We start from the raw sequence: 16,588 nt of genomic DNA, 5'->3' as shown, positions 1-16,588 counted from the left end.
ACCTACCCTTTCATTTATCCCCTGCAGAGAAGCTGAATAGATCAGCTACAGATCACTTCATTGCCACAGTTGAAGATTGAGGCCCATTTGGCTTCCTATCACTGTTGTGCTAAGGAGAGCTCCAATCTGAACCACACCAATGGCATGACACTGGTATATTTGCACCAGGCAAGCTGATACACACACCCTGCCCAGGGGCCCTGCTCCATGTTCCTGGAAGGGGTGGAGCCCTGGTTGGAAGAGGGAGGACCAGAACCAGCCAGACCATCTGATCACGCCCCCCCAGGACTTTGCAGTGTGACACACAGGGCTCTAGTGGCCATTTAAAGAGTCTGGGGTTCCAGCTGCTGGGCCCCTTTGAAATGCCAGGCCCCACAACAGGCCTGACTACAGTATATAATCAACTGGAAGATGAACAAGTTGCAGGAACACTCAGACATGTGATGTTCCTCAAGCCAACTCTTCCCCTTCAATTCATTTTCCAGTCTTCTGGCTCAAGTTCTATCTGCTCCTCAGCAAAGAGGCAACACACTGCAGAGCTGACAGTGAAACAGCCAAGGGAAACAGACTAGGAGAGCTGACATGTTGGTCCAAGTAGCTTGGAAGGGTCAATTTATTTACATGAAGGAGACTGAAGGACAGAGCTCACCTTGTCGCAAAAAGCTCCTTTTATTACTAAAGCAATTTGCAAGGGGAGCTTTGAAATCCTCTTTTCTCCCTCCAGCATGCAAGCCCTGTTAAATTTAGTTTTGTAACTAAAAAACAAAACAAAACAAAACAGCATCTGCTTGGAAGAGCTGAACACAAGATAAAAGGTGTCCATGACAGAAAGCTGGCTGCAGCCGGGTGTTTTCTTTTCAAGTTTGAGCTGGGAAAGCAACATCACAAGAGCTGTGGAAAAACCCTTTCCAAATTCAGCAATGCAGCCGGAAGAAGCAATTCTTCTTTGCCAATGGCATCAACACCCAAGCCAGGTAAAAAGTGGAGACTGATCCAAACTTGCTGTCCTTCTGGTACCACTTGCTCCTCTGTGTGCTGGAATCAGGAGAGGTTGTCCAAGCCCTCCAAGTACTAGCACTTTCCTAGGGATCTCCTGCAGCATAAAGGAAGTGAGTTTCATACGATGGCAAGGTGCCTCCAGAATCTCTCTGGCATGGAGGGTTTGCAACCATGCCAGTAAGGAAAGGAAAAGCGCTGGCATCTTTCCTCTGCCTAGAACGGACTGTTCTTAGAGGAGAGTTATGTTAGGATCATCGTGGGTTTGCTGGGACATTACATAATACAGTATTTAGGAACTGCTGAGGTCTCGTCATGGTCAAGTGCAACACGGCAGTAGGAATAGACAGATACACAGTAATATAACCGAGCCTTCCCCTTCCACGGAGGGGCCACCATCCTTTTCCCTGCAGAGTTCCAGCTGCCAGGACCCCCCTTGGGCACACAGGGTACATTTAGACTACGTTCATCTGTCGAAAGAAGACAGGCAAATTTGGTGCTCATTTGCGGATCTTCTTCCAATCGCGTTATTGGAAGAGGTTTTCCCCCTCCCCCCCCCGACAGTGAAAGTGGTTTGGATGGGATTTTTTCAAAAGAACCCTTCTTCCTTAAAAAATTAGGTGCCCAGGGTTCTTCTGAAAAAACCCCATCTAAACTGCTTTCACTTTCGAAAAAACCTCTTCCGATAACGTGATCGGAAGATCTGCAAATTACCTCCAAATTTGCATATCTTTTAACAGACGAACGTAGTATAGATGTACCCAAAGTGTCCCTAGTTTACAAATTAATCCAGTTTATAATACAAGAGAGTTTATGAAACGTGGATTTGTGCTACCATAGGACAGACTGAGAAAGCCACTTAATCAAGGATTTTACGTATTTCAGGCTCTTGTGAAAAAATTTGGTGGGCTCCATCCAGCCACCAGCTCACTAGGCTCCACCACTCCATTGGTCTCTGTCTCCTTGCTGTCAAGTCTCAGCAGAGGTTAGCTGAGAATAGGCTAGCGAGACCGAACACTCACCCTTAAGTGGCATTTCCTGCAGAGCTGAACCAAGTGGTCAGGGCAAGGAGGGTAAAACTTGCCCTCTTGAGGATTTTTCTGTCTCCAAAGTCAAACATTCTCTCTCCATCCGCACAACGATCACACCAGGGCCATCCTTAGGATTTATAGGGCCCTACGCAGTCCTATTTAACTGGCGTTCCAATGCCTGATGGCAGCCAGGGACAATGACTTTTTTTTTTTTTTTTTTTTAAGAGATGGGATTTTATCATCTTCAGCAACACACTAATGAAATGCTTTTCAAACCAATTGTAAACTAAGGTCCTGTAGGCTAACAGTACACTGACCATACAAAGTATACCTGGGGTGCGCAAATGCCTGTTGAAAGGCTTCATTACCACTTGCACAGCTCTTTCACAGATTCAATCTTCTGCCCATAGCTCTGGAAGGTTTTTTCCCCACTTTTAAGTTAATTGGATCCTCTTCGGAGGAAGCAGAGCCACAGAACAGGGACAGGAAGAAGCAGGTGGGTCGACAAAGTTCCAGTGGTGCCCCAAATTTTCAGGTGCCCCACACAACTGTGTATGGGTAAGGACGGCTCTGGATTGCACACAATCTCTGCTTGCTGATTTTTCCTACACAATTACATGTTTTATACGGCATCTGAATAGCAACAAGCTGGAATAATAACCAGAACTTGAGATGCAAAAGCCATTTTAATGGGGTAAGTAGGTAAGTCTTCCTTGTACCACCACTGTCCATGTGGCGTCCTGGCCACCTGAGAGATCAGGCCATGCTGTCTCCTCCAAAAGTTTCCATCCAGGGGTTCCCTCACAAATTTAATAGCACAAATTAAATTTTAGTAGGAAATCACCACCATTAACCTCGTCCTCCAACTACCATTGCTTCTTATCCCTGAAGCAGCTATAACAGTTGCTTATATCTATTGGCGTGAACTCAGTTCTTATCTTCACAGTATCCAGCCATCGGAAACAAGGAGAAGGAGTTAAGAGGCAAATGGGGTGGGGAGGTGATAGAGATCTGTAAAATCATGACTGATGCAGAGAAAGTGAAAAGGGAAATGTTATTAACCCCTTCTCAACACAAGAACCGGAGGATCACTCAATGAAAGCAACAGGCTACAGGTTTAAAACAAACAAAGGAAGTATTTCTTCAGACAACATAGTCCACCTGTGGAACTCCTTGCCAGAGGATGCTGAAGGCCAAAAGCACAACTAGATTAAAAAAAGAACACTAAATTCATGGAGGATAGTCAAGGACAGTGGTCAGTGAAGGTGATCAGGGATGCAATAGAATGCCATCTGTGTCCCAGGTCTGACTGCCAGAAGCTTGAACTGGATTACAAAGGATGGATCACAGTGTTATCCTGTTCCCTTCATTCCCTCTGAAGCATCCAGCACCATGCACTATTGGAAAACAGGATACTGGGCTGGCTGGATCATTGGTCTCACCATTCTTATGTCCAACACTACATGGCCAGCCTACTCTCAGTCTGCCTGCAGCAACTATTAAAAAGGTGCATGCATGCCCCTCTCATGACCAGAGTATCGGTCAAAGTCTACAAAGCATCTGAAAGTTACATGCAGGAACAAAACAGGTTTCACCCAGGGGCAGCATGGACAAGCGCCGACATCCTTTAGATGACTCATCACACACAGGTGCAAACACCACTGCCAAAATACACAGAAGTGACAAGCTACTCCATAACATGGAGCTGCCCAGCAACTATTGAGTAAGAGGACATTCCGGAAAGAACGCCGGACTACTCAAAAGCATCTCTCATCACCTGTGTGCTGGAACACACACACACACACTTTCAGCCAAGCATGCTGGGCTTATACCTCACTAGATCTCATCGACTAATGAAGGATCAAAGAGGCAATGGAGCCCTGTGTTTACCGGAACACCTCAGTCCAATTATTTTTGAACAGGAACATGGCAAGCAGTGCACACACCTTAGTGAAGATTCTGTCTCTGCACTGCCATCCAGCCTCATTAGATAATACATGACTCCTTTCACCCTACCCCGAGAGGCTTACCAGAGCTTAATCAAGTTTGTCAAGTGCTTTTAGTTGGGTGAGGCTAAAGGAGTGACTCGCATGGATTCTTACATCACCTAGCATTGCTAAGGGCCTAAGATACCACACACATCAGTGACAAGACAGCTAAATTTGTCCATTTGTCTAGTGTGGTATGTGTGTTTTTTAGCTTTGCCAATTTAAGACGTTTCACAGAAAGCGGCTTGCATCACAGGACACAAGCAGAGCGCAGATTTGCAAAGCACAAGGTTGCCTAAGTACAAAAAACTTAGGGCAGGTCTATATCAGAAATGCTATTGTCACACAGCTAGGGTTGTAGGGCTTCAGCATTGACCAGCACTGGGAAGGGGGGAGGGGTCTGCTGTTTCTGTAGGAAATCCTGCTCCCCCACAGGTGGGAGCTACACCAACACAAGAATTCTTCCATCAGCCAAGCACTGTTTGCACAGGAATTGAAATCAGCTTAATTGCACTGTGCAGGTGTGTGGATTTTCCATGTATCTGAGTGATATAGCTGCATCCATTTAATTTTCTAGTGTAGAGCAGCCCTGAGAGCCTTTATTCCTCCAACTGTCTGGAGCATCCACAGACCCAAAAAAAGGTGCTTGGCACCCAATGGCAGACAGCTCTCCCTCCTCCCCAATACCTCCCAGCTGCCATGCCAATCAACCCCGCTCTCCTAGCATTTCTGGTCTGCCACAAATCAGCTGTTTCATGGTGTGCCAGATGCTCTTGGAGGAAGGGGGAGGATCGGGGGATGGGAAGAGGTGAGATGGGGGGGCAAGAAGAGGCAGGATGGAGCAGGAGGTTGAGCCTCCCCTGCCAAGAGAAGACAGCATCTCATTAAGCCAACCTCAGCCCAGCTATAGGCTCTCCTAGCTCAACAGAAGAATTCTTATATTGGCTCTCAGGGGTATGGATTTACTAGAGCAATGGAAAACGCTCCTGTTGTAGAGCGTGCTGCCCATCGCACTTTTAGTGTAGGCATACCTTAAGTAAAAGGAGAAAAGCTAAGGGCCTGATGCAGCTCCCACTTAGTTCAATAGCACAAGCTCTAGATACAGATTGCAAGACACCATAGTAACTTGCCTCTCCAAGCCCGAGTCAAGAGTTCAGCAGCACGCAGCTCAATGAAATTATTTACATTCTAACAAAGTTAGGGCTCCCCACGTTTACATAATGGAGCACCACTCTAGGGCACAAACATGACCTGTACAACTTGACTGTGTTACTTGTTGGCATGTCCGCCCAGGAGATTAGAATGACAATAAGGTCCAATAAAGGACCACCTCACCCACCAATTCTGTTGGGGAAAGACAAGCTGGAAGAGCTCGGTGTAAGCTTTTAAAGCTTGTATTCCACCAATAAAAGATATGATCCTCACTCACCTTGTGTGTCTAACTTCCTAGGACTAACATGATTACCCCACTACATCAGACAACTCATTGTACACATTCCTTTGAATAACCACATGCAGAATCTTACTTCACCTGGGTAGAAAACAAATTGCATGCTAAGCATATAAGCAAATTCTTACTCTTATTTTCCTTACACACTTTTTTGGGGGGAAGGGGGGAGAGAAGGGGACACCTACAGTGGGAAAAATACTTGGCAGTAATATTAAAAACTATCAGACATATTTAGACACTTGCCTAGAGTTAAAAGGAAAGTGGTTCCAGCCTATCTAGAGCAGACAGAAGTGAGGTTTAACGACGCTCCCAGGAAGAGCAAAAAGATTTAAGAACTGGAGTTAGCTCACACTGAATGTTTGAGCTTGTTTTTTCCCCTGTAAATACAAAGTGCAGATGAGGCATGCTTGCTGATTTCCTGTACTGGAATGTAAGCATGCTTGGTAGGGAAATTAAGACCAGAGTATAATTAGTCTTGTAACATACTGAGTGGTGGTATAGATTTTGTTTAGCTACTTGCCAGGACACTGGTAATGAATAAAGGCTGCTAATACACATTGGCCACACAGTAATTAGCGACAAATCTTTGACTACATAATTTCACATATATCCTCCCCTCCTTCACTGACAAGCCCTCTAGAATAAAAAGAAGAGTTGCTGCATTTTGGAATCTTCAGGGGGTAGCCGAGTTAGTCTGAACAGGATAAACTTAAACAAATGGTCTGGTAGCACTTTATAGACTAACAAAACATGTAGATGGGATCATGAGCTTTTGTGGGCACAGCCCACTTCTTCTCAGATTACTGGAGTTTTGAGTTTAGGATGTGCAGACCCAAAATAAATAGGGGAAGACAGGGAGAAAGGCAGAAGGACGGGAAACAAGGAGCACAGGGTATGGAAATATCAAAGGGAAGATTTCTATGCAGACTAATCTGTAGGTTCCCTCTTCAAAAAGGACAGAATTCCTTTATGCTGCTTTATGCCATGAGTGTTCCAACATGGCTGTCTGAATCCTGTGTCTGCCCACGTCAAAAAAGGGAGCCAAAACAAGAAAGAATCACAGTCAGAGGGGGCACCTATGGCATTTCAGAGCTACTTTTTTTCCCCCCCACAGTCCAAAGGCACAGCAAAAAATATGCATAGGCCAGCTGTCTTCTTACAGCCATCTGAATTCCTCATAAATCAACATACCCGCTAAATAAACGGGTAATGCAAATGTTTATTTAGTCACTTACTTCTGGTGAAACACACCATTTGAAGTGGGCTATGGAAAGTTCTCATGACATCAGTGGAAAGTTTCCAATTAGGAAACCAAGTTTATAGCACATTAAGGGCATTTTGGGCTCTCTTGAAAGAAAGCTGTGGACATAGAAACAGCCCAAAAGAGATCTGCTGTTAAGCAGAGAGTCATTTTTAAACTGACTCCTAGGACGAAGTGAAGAATTTAGACCACGTCTTGCGTTCTTTGTCAGTGCCTATGCGAGTGGAGTGAATGCAAACAGCACATGACCCAAACGAGACAGATACTAGGTCTTTACTACGGTCAGGGTCTGTCTTTATCAAGACTGGCTGAGAGGCTCAGCAAGCCAAGCGGTTTCATCCATCTAAAGCACACTGAACCTTTCCCTATTTTCGAGTTGCTATTAGGGTAGCAGCAGAAGCATCCACTCTTGACCAAAAAGGGGAGAGTCAGTCATTTTAAGACTCGCTGGAACACACTCTCCAATTTTAGGAGCGTGGCATCCCATCCCAAACAGATCACAGTACTGAGTAAAGGGGAGTGGTTCCCTTCAACCTCAAACAAGTTACCACTTGCCTAGGCAAGTGGTAACTCGTTTGCAGCAGAATTCAGAGACCCTCAAGAAGGTTTGCAGCAGAATTCAGAGACCCTCAAAAAGGCACCACTACAATAGGGGCTACTGGACAGAGGAGCAGCCTGCTGAGCCCTCAGAGGCAGTGTTCCCTCTAATTTTTCCTATCCCTGAGCGGAATGAATAGTGTTATGTGCACGAATGGGGAGGTGATGAGTGACATATCACCTTCATATTGGTGGACATAAAATTCATGGGCAGAAGTAGGGCCAAAGGGTTTGAGTGTGGGAGGGGGCTCAGGCTTGGGGTGCAGGCTCTGGGGATGAGGAGCTGGAAGTACAAGAGGGCCCCAGGCTTGGGGGTGGGGCCAAAAGATTCAGAATACAGGAGGGGCCCTGTGGGTTGAGGGATTGGGGTGCGAGATGGAGTGCGAGCTCGGGCGTGGGCCCAGAGATGAAGGGTTTGGAATACAAGAGAGAGGGCTCCAGGTTTGGGAAAGGGTTCAGACTTGGTTGGGGTACAGAAGGGGCCATGGGCTCTGGGCTAGGGGTGTGAGCTTTGCAGTAGAAACAGGGATGAATGGTTTGGATTGCAGGGGGCAATTCTGGGTTGGAGGCCTGAGGATGGGGTGGGAGGTTGGGGTTCCAGCTTACATGGGAGGGCTTCTGGTCAGCAGAGCTAAGGCAGGCTGCCTGGTGCCTGCCTGTCCTGGAATACCACACAGAGCCCCAGAAGTGACCAGCAGATCTGGCTCCTGTGGAGAGGGGGAACATGAGGCTCCGTGCTGCCCCACACCTGCTGCTTTCACCCACAGGGCATAGGCAGTGCACAGAGCCCCATGGCCCTCACCTAGAAGCCAGACCTCCTGGCCCTTCTCCACCGGACCCAGCACAGAGCTGCCCAGGGCACAGCAACTCCCTGCAGGGGCATTTCCCTGCCGACTTTAGGGACTTGAGGAGAGGCCTCACCCCCCACCTCAACTGGAAAGAGCCATCAGTATGAGAGATAACCTTTCTAAGCACTTCGCCAAGCTAAGAGTGACAGTCTGACGTTTGAGGTTAGCAGCACTTTCACATTTGCTCTACTTAGCACATGATGGAAACCGGTCACATCAACACACCCCTTCCAGCCGGATTCCCACAAGGAACTAGCGCTCTTTCAAGACACTTGTCCAACCGTCACTATTAGGACTGTGGTTAGTGCCTGCCAGCGCTTCCAGTTCAAGCGCCCACAGTCAAGAGCCCAGAGGTGCATGCTAGTAACAGACGCCGCAGGCCTGTGGTTCTTTAGGACGTCCACGTGTTAAAAGCCAGACTCACCTCCTGTGCATGGCTGCAAAGTGATAGTGGTGGGGGAAAAGAGCCTCTGTCAGCATACTCTGCAGCTAACAGCGCAGAAAGGGAACATCCCAGGCCTGCACACGCACTGCTTCCCATGCAAGCGCAGGGCTGGCTGAGAGCCATGCAAGTGCAGCACCCCGTTTACCAGAGGAACTCTCGTAGGCACTTAAGTGTCTGAAGCAAATTGTACCAAGAGACTAGAAAAAAAGAGCCCCGGGGGAGTCATGACAGACCACACTTCACACACAACCAGCTGTCTCCAAGGCATGTTCTCTACAACAGCCACACTCAAGGGGCTACAAAATCTTTCGCTAACACCACTATGCCCGGGAATTAGACCCCTGCCCCACAACCAAATTCGTCACCATTACAGACAAGGAACAGGTGTATTTTTAAGTACAGAATGATCACTTCTGATTTTTGAACGTGCCCAAAAGGCTAGTGCCTAGAATGTGTCGTTAATGATCATTATTGCTGACAGGCCCTGCTCCACTGTCAAGGCATCTGGCATCAGCTGCTGCCAGAAGACAGGACTCTAGGCTAGCTGGACCATTCGTCAGATCCAGCAGGGCCATTCCAGTTGTTCTGAAGGGAATTCACAGGAGGTAAGCTTGATGTCATGATGATTTTTGGCAAACCATTCACAGCATGGACACAGGCAGATTACGAAGTCCTTAAGAAAAGCACGGTTTCATGTATGGAAATGTACTAAAATATTAGACCTCATTCCTCCAGTGTAAGTAGTCCTGAATTAGACTTAATTGCCCTGATATTGTAGTACAAGAGCAGGTATGGTCACAGGCCAGGAAACAGAGGCTAGAACCTAGGGACCTGGAATAAAGTTTGGTTCCACTCATTAGCGTTTACTATGAAAGGAAAGGGTGGTTGTGTGGTTAGTAAACAGGAGCACTGGACTAGGTTATAGGAGATCTGGGTTCTATTCCTTGCTTTGTCACTGGTCTAATTTGGACAGGCACATTTAAGTGCTACACACAAATGGGCCTATTTCACAGCGACTGCCAAACAGCCTTCAATCTGCAAAAACGAGCTGCTGTCCCTTTGTCTCAGCATCAAACCCTCCCCCTGTGGGAGTACAGCTCTCACAAAAATCCTGACTCTTACCCCTCCCCATTCCCATTGGCAGCCTTTGGATCTGCGTGCGGAGTGATCAAAACAGAAGAACTTCATCCCAGTGCAGATGGCCCACGAGGGTGGATTGGTCAACTTTTATTATTAGCCTGACAACCAAAATGGCCCATTTCAGTCGGCTGCAGAGCCTTCTCTTGCACTGTTGACTGCTGGTCACTTACTGGGCTATTTGTCTTGTCCACTCGGGGCTGATGAAAAACCTTTGTTAGCAAGCAGCTCAACCAACACCCCCACAGGATTTCACTTGCATGGGTGGCCCAACTGTGCCAAGACCACAAGTTTCCATAGTATACAAAAACAGGACACAAACAAATGCTATGTTAGCACAAGACAGTGGAGGGGCTTCTGCTGTTTGATGCTAGATGGTTGGGAGGACCCCAAACAGCCAACCAAGCAGGTAACGAAGGTCTTATCTAGACTAGGATTCAGGCATGTTAGCCAGCGGGGGCAGCAACATGTCTGAGAATTCAGTGTATACACAAGACATCACTTTTAACACATGCTACATGGCGGGGTGGGGGTCATCTTAAAGCCTACCAGAGAGCTTAAAATCGAATGTGGCCAGCTTCACAAGCATACATTGCCCTGTTCAACAGCTCCTAGGTTCCCCAAGCACATTAGCATGTGCCAGTGTCTCACACCACAAATCCCAGTTTAGGAAAGTCTTCAACTGCCCCTGGTATGGCTTAATTCTATTGGTCTCCCTCCCACCCCACCTCTCTTTCCCATGGAATGTACCTCTTTCTCATCATCTGTAACAGGACGTTCCCTCAACTTGTGGCCTGCCCGAAAAACCACTTGTTTTAAGCTAGTTGAGAATAAGGAGGAATTTTGAGCTCTGAATTTGGCTCATCCATATTTCTTGAATATGGGCCCCAAGGAAAATCATACGGATGTTGTTGTGGGCAAGGAAGGAGTCTCTACACCAGGCACTTTGCATTTAGAACGACCAACAATGCATGAAGTCTACATCATCATACCCCTGGAAAACAACACTGTTGCATTTCCCCCATTCTTACCACCTATGAAACTGTGCCAGTACTCTTGCTTTGCTGCTGAATGGTTACAGCCAAACTGACAACCCCAGGAGTAGCATCCAGACCACCTGATCTGCAACCCTACCCTTTAAACCCATCCCCCCTGCCTCCTCAAACAATTTCAGCTGAGTTTTAAGCTACCCTCAGATGCCTCCCATTCTTGGTGGGGAGGTGGAAACCACTTGTTAAGCCTGTCTTCAACCCTCCCCTCTTCCCCTCCCCCCAAAAAAAAAATCTAGTGAAAACTCTGCAGAGGACATAGTAGCATCTGAGAAGCCTAGAAAAAAAAAGTTTGCCCCATTAGCAAGTGTCTTTCCCATTGATTCCAATGATGAGCAAATAGCTCTCCAAGGCCTACTCCTTTCACATTCATGCCTACCCAATTTAACAGGGGCAATCCACACTGTACCTACCCCATGCAGCAGCTCCTCAACTGGCCAGAGGGTAGAACAAATGGCAAATCAGGCGAAACCCACTTTTTCAAGGAGAAATTTAAAGCCCACTTTTCTCCACTAAGCTGAGTCAAGTCTAACATGCACAAGGGTTTGGTAACCTGCCGTAACTGGAAATTCCTCCTCCCTTCCATTAAGGGTGAATAACCATTTGACTATGTTCCACAGCACTACTGGCTAAGAGCAGAGACCTTCCTCCTGGAGCTACCTAGCTGCTAATGGAACATTACAGTTAGTTTGCAGTTGTCAGCCAGGCTCTGATGAGCAGTTTTCCTGCAACTCAGCAGACTTACACATCCCTTGTGCCTTGGATGCTTTTGCTCACAGTGATGCGAACAGGCTTGTTTTGCAGATATCTAGAGGTTCCTGGAACCCAGACAGCCCTTGCCTGGTCTCCTAGATCAGCTTATCCCTTGGCTGTGGGGCCACATTTATTTCTTGGCCTGGAATCTCACAAATCTACTTTAGATGAACTTTTATTTGGGGATTAAGCTAGTCCCAAACATAAGAGTAGCCCTTCCCTAACCAGCTTAGGCTGTGACTGGCTTGATCCTGACGGTGGAAAAATGCTTTCTAATGAATCCTCTTACAGGAAGTCCAGAGATGTTAATCTAGCAGCTTTGTTTTGAACCACTAGCATGTAGAAGCTTTCCCACTCATGCCCATCACCTCCCATCCTGCAAAGGAACACAGACTGAAGTTCACAACTACCACCTTACTCTGACGTACTTCAGCGATCACAGAGATCCCCGTACATTGGGACAGTCAGGATGCTCACAAAGCAGCAGACCGGCAGGTAATGCTCCTGCAGTGTGCCCTCTGCAAGTACGGCTGCCAGATGGTTTAACCAAAAATACCAAACACCTCCCTCCCCTTTAAAAAAAAAAAAAAAAACAGGAAAAAAATGCTGTTGAGTAAAAAAAGGAGACCACCAATGTTGTTGACCAAAAAAAAAATTTACAAAATTATCATGGTCCCTTTAAGAGGCGGCTTTTTTTTTTTGCTGGCAGTCATTTTGTTTTTTCCTGTTACAGCCACAAGGCAAGCCCCTGCGGAACCAGGTAAGTGTGGGCAGGGGGGAAACAGAGGCTGAGCCTGGTTGCTGAAAATGCCAGGTGTCTGGTATTTTCTGAATTGTTTTACCCAACAGGAGGCAAAAATACTGGACTGTTCAGGTCAATACTGGACACCTGGCAACCCTATATGCAAGTCAGGGAAAGGCTGTTCTGATGGGTTACTCCTCTGGAACATGGTTTCAGCAAGCTTGCGAGACAAAGTTCTCACAGCTGTCCAGCAGTATCTATTCCCCATGTGAGCAGATGACTGGGACTTAAAGTTGGTCACATTCAAGATTCGCCTTTTGAATTACAAGTGGGTAGAAATCTCTTCTTCCCACAAGTGATAATTTACTATCTTTCACCAAGGAGCCAGCTGGAACAAATGAACACCCCTCCCTTCCCTAATTCATTTTACCATTAACATATTCCGTGCATTCCTTTCTATCCCCATCTCATATAAGAGTTTCCTTTACACATAGTCCATTTACGCTATGTTTTTGTGAACGGGGACCTGCCTTACCGTGTGTCTAAACACCTAGCACCGTGGCCTGCTGGCCACATGCAGTCCATTAGGTTCTACGTGTTTCCCATTGCCCATGCACAGTATTGCCAGATTCTGTGGCTTTCTGTCCATGTAGGTTTTTCCCCTACCAGTAATGTTAAAGTGACATGTGCTTAAAGCAAGGGCATATGAAGTGATGTGCAGGCTGATTGCACACAACACTGACTGAGAACCATGCATTCCCCAGCAGCCAATCGAAGTGCTGCTACAGTTCCGTCGGCACACCCTGCAAACCCTAAGTACACAAGCGCAGGGAGCAAGACTACCCTGTCCTGGGAAGCCATCTTGGTTACAACAATGTTGCGGCTCACTGAGATGAAAGAGGCTACTCATGCAGCCCACTCACTAGCCTAAGTTGCCCATCACTGACATAGCACATTCAGAGAGCTATGCAGAGTGTTTGGAGAATGTCAATCTCCAAAATTACTTTTCTCTGCAATAGTTTTTCATCCCTGGCACAATGAGGCTGAGTCACTGGCTTAGGGTGTCTGAGGACTCCATTCAGAGAAGAGTCCACACAGGAGTTTGCAGCAGTTTTAAGTATTTTTAAAGGCAGATTTTAAACAGTGCTACTTTCTTCCACAGAGAACGGCCTGGCTGCATCCTCCCCTGGCTTATGTTGGCTGTTGGCAGTTTGTGGCTTGAGCTCTCTAAAAAACACAATTATTCTACAGTTACAGACTGGTTTTATACACAAATGCAGTTGAGGTCCTATCTGGGATCTCCTCGTGATACCAATTCTGGACATGGTAACACGCAAGAGGTCCAAAGAAAGCAGTTCTAGGCTCTGGCATCGATGCAGCTGCCGCAAAACGAAAAGCTTCCCAAATTCCCCTCCCAGCCTAGGAGACAAAGTCCTTGTTTGGAACACTTCTGTCCCAGTCCCCCCAGGTTACAAGCAGACATTTACGTGGGGAGGGGGGGAGAGAGTAAAATCCCACCTCTACCTATATGTATGACATGTATATAGCATAATATGCAAAGTATATTAAAATCTACCAGGCTCTCTGCAGCCTTGTAAAAGCAATAAAATGGGCACCCAGATGGCAATTTCTGCATGCAGACTAGGAAAAGCATCTCACCTAAAATAAAGATGTTGAATTGTGGTTATCTAGTTCATCGTGTAGTCAACCCAATTTGTATTGACTACAAGATTAGTCGATAAGGATCGCTCTGCAGAGCCGCAGGAAGGTAGCTCCAGGAGCTGGCTTAAGCCAGGACTGAATTGTCCCAGGTTGTGCTGGCTCCAAGAGCCACCTGCTCCCCAGCTCTGCATTTTAAATGTAAGAGCCTTACTATACTTAAAACGCAGAGGTGCAGTGTCCTGGACCAGCGCGAGCCGGGATTGCTTGGCCCCAGCTTGCACTGAGTCCAGCAGCCCCTATCCGCCGCAAACAGGGGCTGCTCCGCCCCCGGTCACGGGGAATAGGGGCTTGCTTTGCAGCAGCATCCCTCTCCCACTGCTGCCTCTGATAGAGGCAACAGGCCCCACGGAGAGTGCTGGGGGGAACTGGCTTTTAAGGTGAGCAGTCAATACTCCAGTTGAATACTGAATGAGTTTAGGCTTATTGAGTAATTGGCTGGTCCACTACTCGCTAACATCCCTAATCTGAAGAGCTTCTTCAATGTTAAAATTTAATTAGTCCCAAGACTAAGAGTAAGCTTCATATGTGACAGATCTCTGAATGACCCTGCAGTTGTGAGTAAACAGTGGGAAGAATTTTTGGATGGGAGTTGGAGAAGAATTCAAGCCAGCAGCACATGGTTTTTCCTACATCAGCAAAGGGGAAGATAGCCATTGATGATGTTTGTTTATTTTACAGTACAACCCATAAACCCCAAAGCAGGGCTGAGGCCATCAACACATTAAAATCATATGCAAGAGGATTTTCCCTGCCCCAGAGAGCTCCCAGTTGAGAATAGGGTGGGATGCACCAGATTTCAATAGTCACAATGCATCAATCTACAAAGGCTGGCTTCAACATTCCAGCGTGAGTAGAGAAGAGCATCTGAAAACCATCCCCAGGTCATTTCCAGAGAGAAAATGCAACCAAGATTTCTTTTCATCCAGGAAAGAAGAAACAGGAGAGTTAAGGGATGCCTTCCCCTCCCATTCAAAGCTATGTTCCAGTGCCCCAGGGAAGAGAGGACACAACAAAACAATGCAGCACCAGGTCAATCCTACTCAGTGGAGAGAAGCCGCGTTTCCTTTGTCAAGAATTACATTTCACAGTAATCCTATCACTGGGGCTAAGGTCCTGCCACATGGCAACTGCTCATCAGCTTTTAAGGCACCCCAGATTAAATGACAGGCATTGTCCATGTGATAATTTTGGTTTTAAAATGTATCTCCCTCTAGTATGCACGGAACTCCAAGAGAATGGCTGGAGAGAAGATTTTTCCCAGAACCATTTTGCCCGCTACTGATATCTTCTATTAAGAAGCCCTCTGTTTTTAAATTGCTTACATGGCTTATATTTTCCGTCTTACCTTGCTTAGACAATGAAGAAGCTTCGAAAGCACTTTCACTTTCAGATTATCATGCACCAGCACCTACAGCAGCTCAGGGTTTGCAGTGCTAGCCCTGGCGGGGAATGCACATTCAAGTTCAGAGACAAAGCCTCATTTTCATTTATTTTAAAAGTGAGGTAAATATTTCTAGTAAAATTCACTTCTAGAAAGCAAGTGTGTCTTCTTCTGCCTAATAGGGCCCTTTCTGTAGCATGGCCAAAAGGTGAGAACAGACCTCTCACAAAGCCTTTTTCCTTGGTTCTGCCCTTTTGAAGCCCTTGCAAATAGGACTTATTTAATGAAGTGAACCTAACCGAAGCCTGGCCCTATTTTTGAAAGGCTCTACATTAGGGATGTTAAGTTGGTAAATGTGTTAACCCCGTGGTCCCCAACCCGGTGCCCACGGGCACCATGGCACCCGCCGGGCCCTTTACATGCACCCGCGGAGCAATCTGGGCTGGCCCTGCCCCCCGGCGTGCGGCAGGTGCCAGCCCCGGGCACATGGCCGGCTCCGACCCTGACCCCCGCCCCCAGGTGCGCCACGTGTGCCCTTGCCAGCCCTGGCACTGGCCTTGGCCCTGCCCCTGGGGGCGCCACGCCAGCCCTGGCCCCGGCCCCAGCCCCAGGGGCGCCGCACAGAACCTGGACAGCCCCTGCCCGGGATCGCGGCACATGCCGGTGCCAACCTCAGGCGTGCAGCACATGCTTGGCCCCGCCCCCAGGCACCCAGCAGCCCCAAAACATCGGGGACCACTGTGTTAACGGCTGAAAAACTCAGCTGTTTCATGGTTGCATGCACCCACTGGAGCAGCTGGCTTCCCAGGAGCCAGTGTGCGCAGGAAGCCAGGTTTTAAACCAGCTCCAGGCATAATCTGGCTCCTGCCTGCCGGCCTTGATCCCAGGGAGCCAGCTGCCGCCCCCATGTTGCTGCCTCGGATACAGAGGAAGCAGTAGTGCAGGGTGACAGCCAGCTTCCTACGAACAGGGCAGGAGCCTGAATGTAACTACGAACGTTAACCAGTAAGGCCAGGCTGATCAATTAACTGTTTGCATGATTATACGTTCACATCCATACTCTACATAAAGTAATACAAAACCTCAGCCAGATACACCTTTCGAGGGTCTAAAACATGGGTTCCCAAACTGGGGTGTGTGAAGAAATTCCAGGAGCGGGGGGGGGGGGGGAGGAGCAGCGCGCACAAA

At 47.5% G+C, this 16,588-nt stretch overlaps 1 protein-coding gene across 4 annotated transcripts in view; it reads right to left on the bottom strand.

Annotated features, from left to right (window-relative positions):
* The window catches only part of SPSB1 (splA/ryanodine receptor domain and SOCS box containing 1), an 80,339-nt gene that overhangs the window by 41,125 nt on the left and 22,626 nt on the right, over positions 1-16,588 (bottom strand). Inside the window, exon 1 of one of the 4 annotated variants that reach the window (XM_075906490.2) lies at positions 15,365-16,563. The exons of the other annotated variants lie outside the window; for them this stretch is intronic. The gene's annotated coding sequence lies outside the window, so the exon portion shown is untranslated. Of the gene's footprint in view, positions 1-15,364; positions 16,564-16,588 lie in introns of those variants that run through there. 4 annotated transcript variants of the gene reach the window in all.

The sequence above is a fragment of the Pelodiscus sinensis genome, chromosome 24, assembly GCF_052426305.1.
Source record: "Pelodiscus sinensis isolate ZL-2025 chromosome 24, ASM5242630v1, whole genome shotgun sequence".
NCBI lineage: Eukaryota > Metazoa > Chordata > Testudines > Trionychidae > Pelodiscus > Pelodiscus sinensis.
This window is presented reverse-complemented; position numbering and strand designations above follow the sequence as displayed.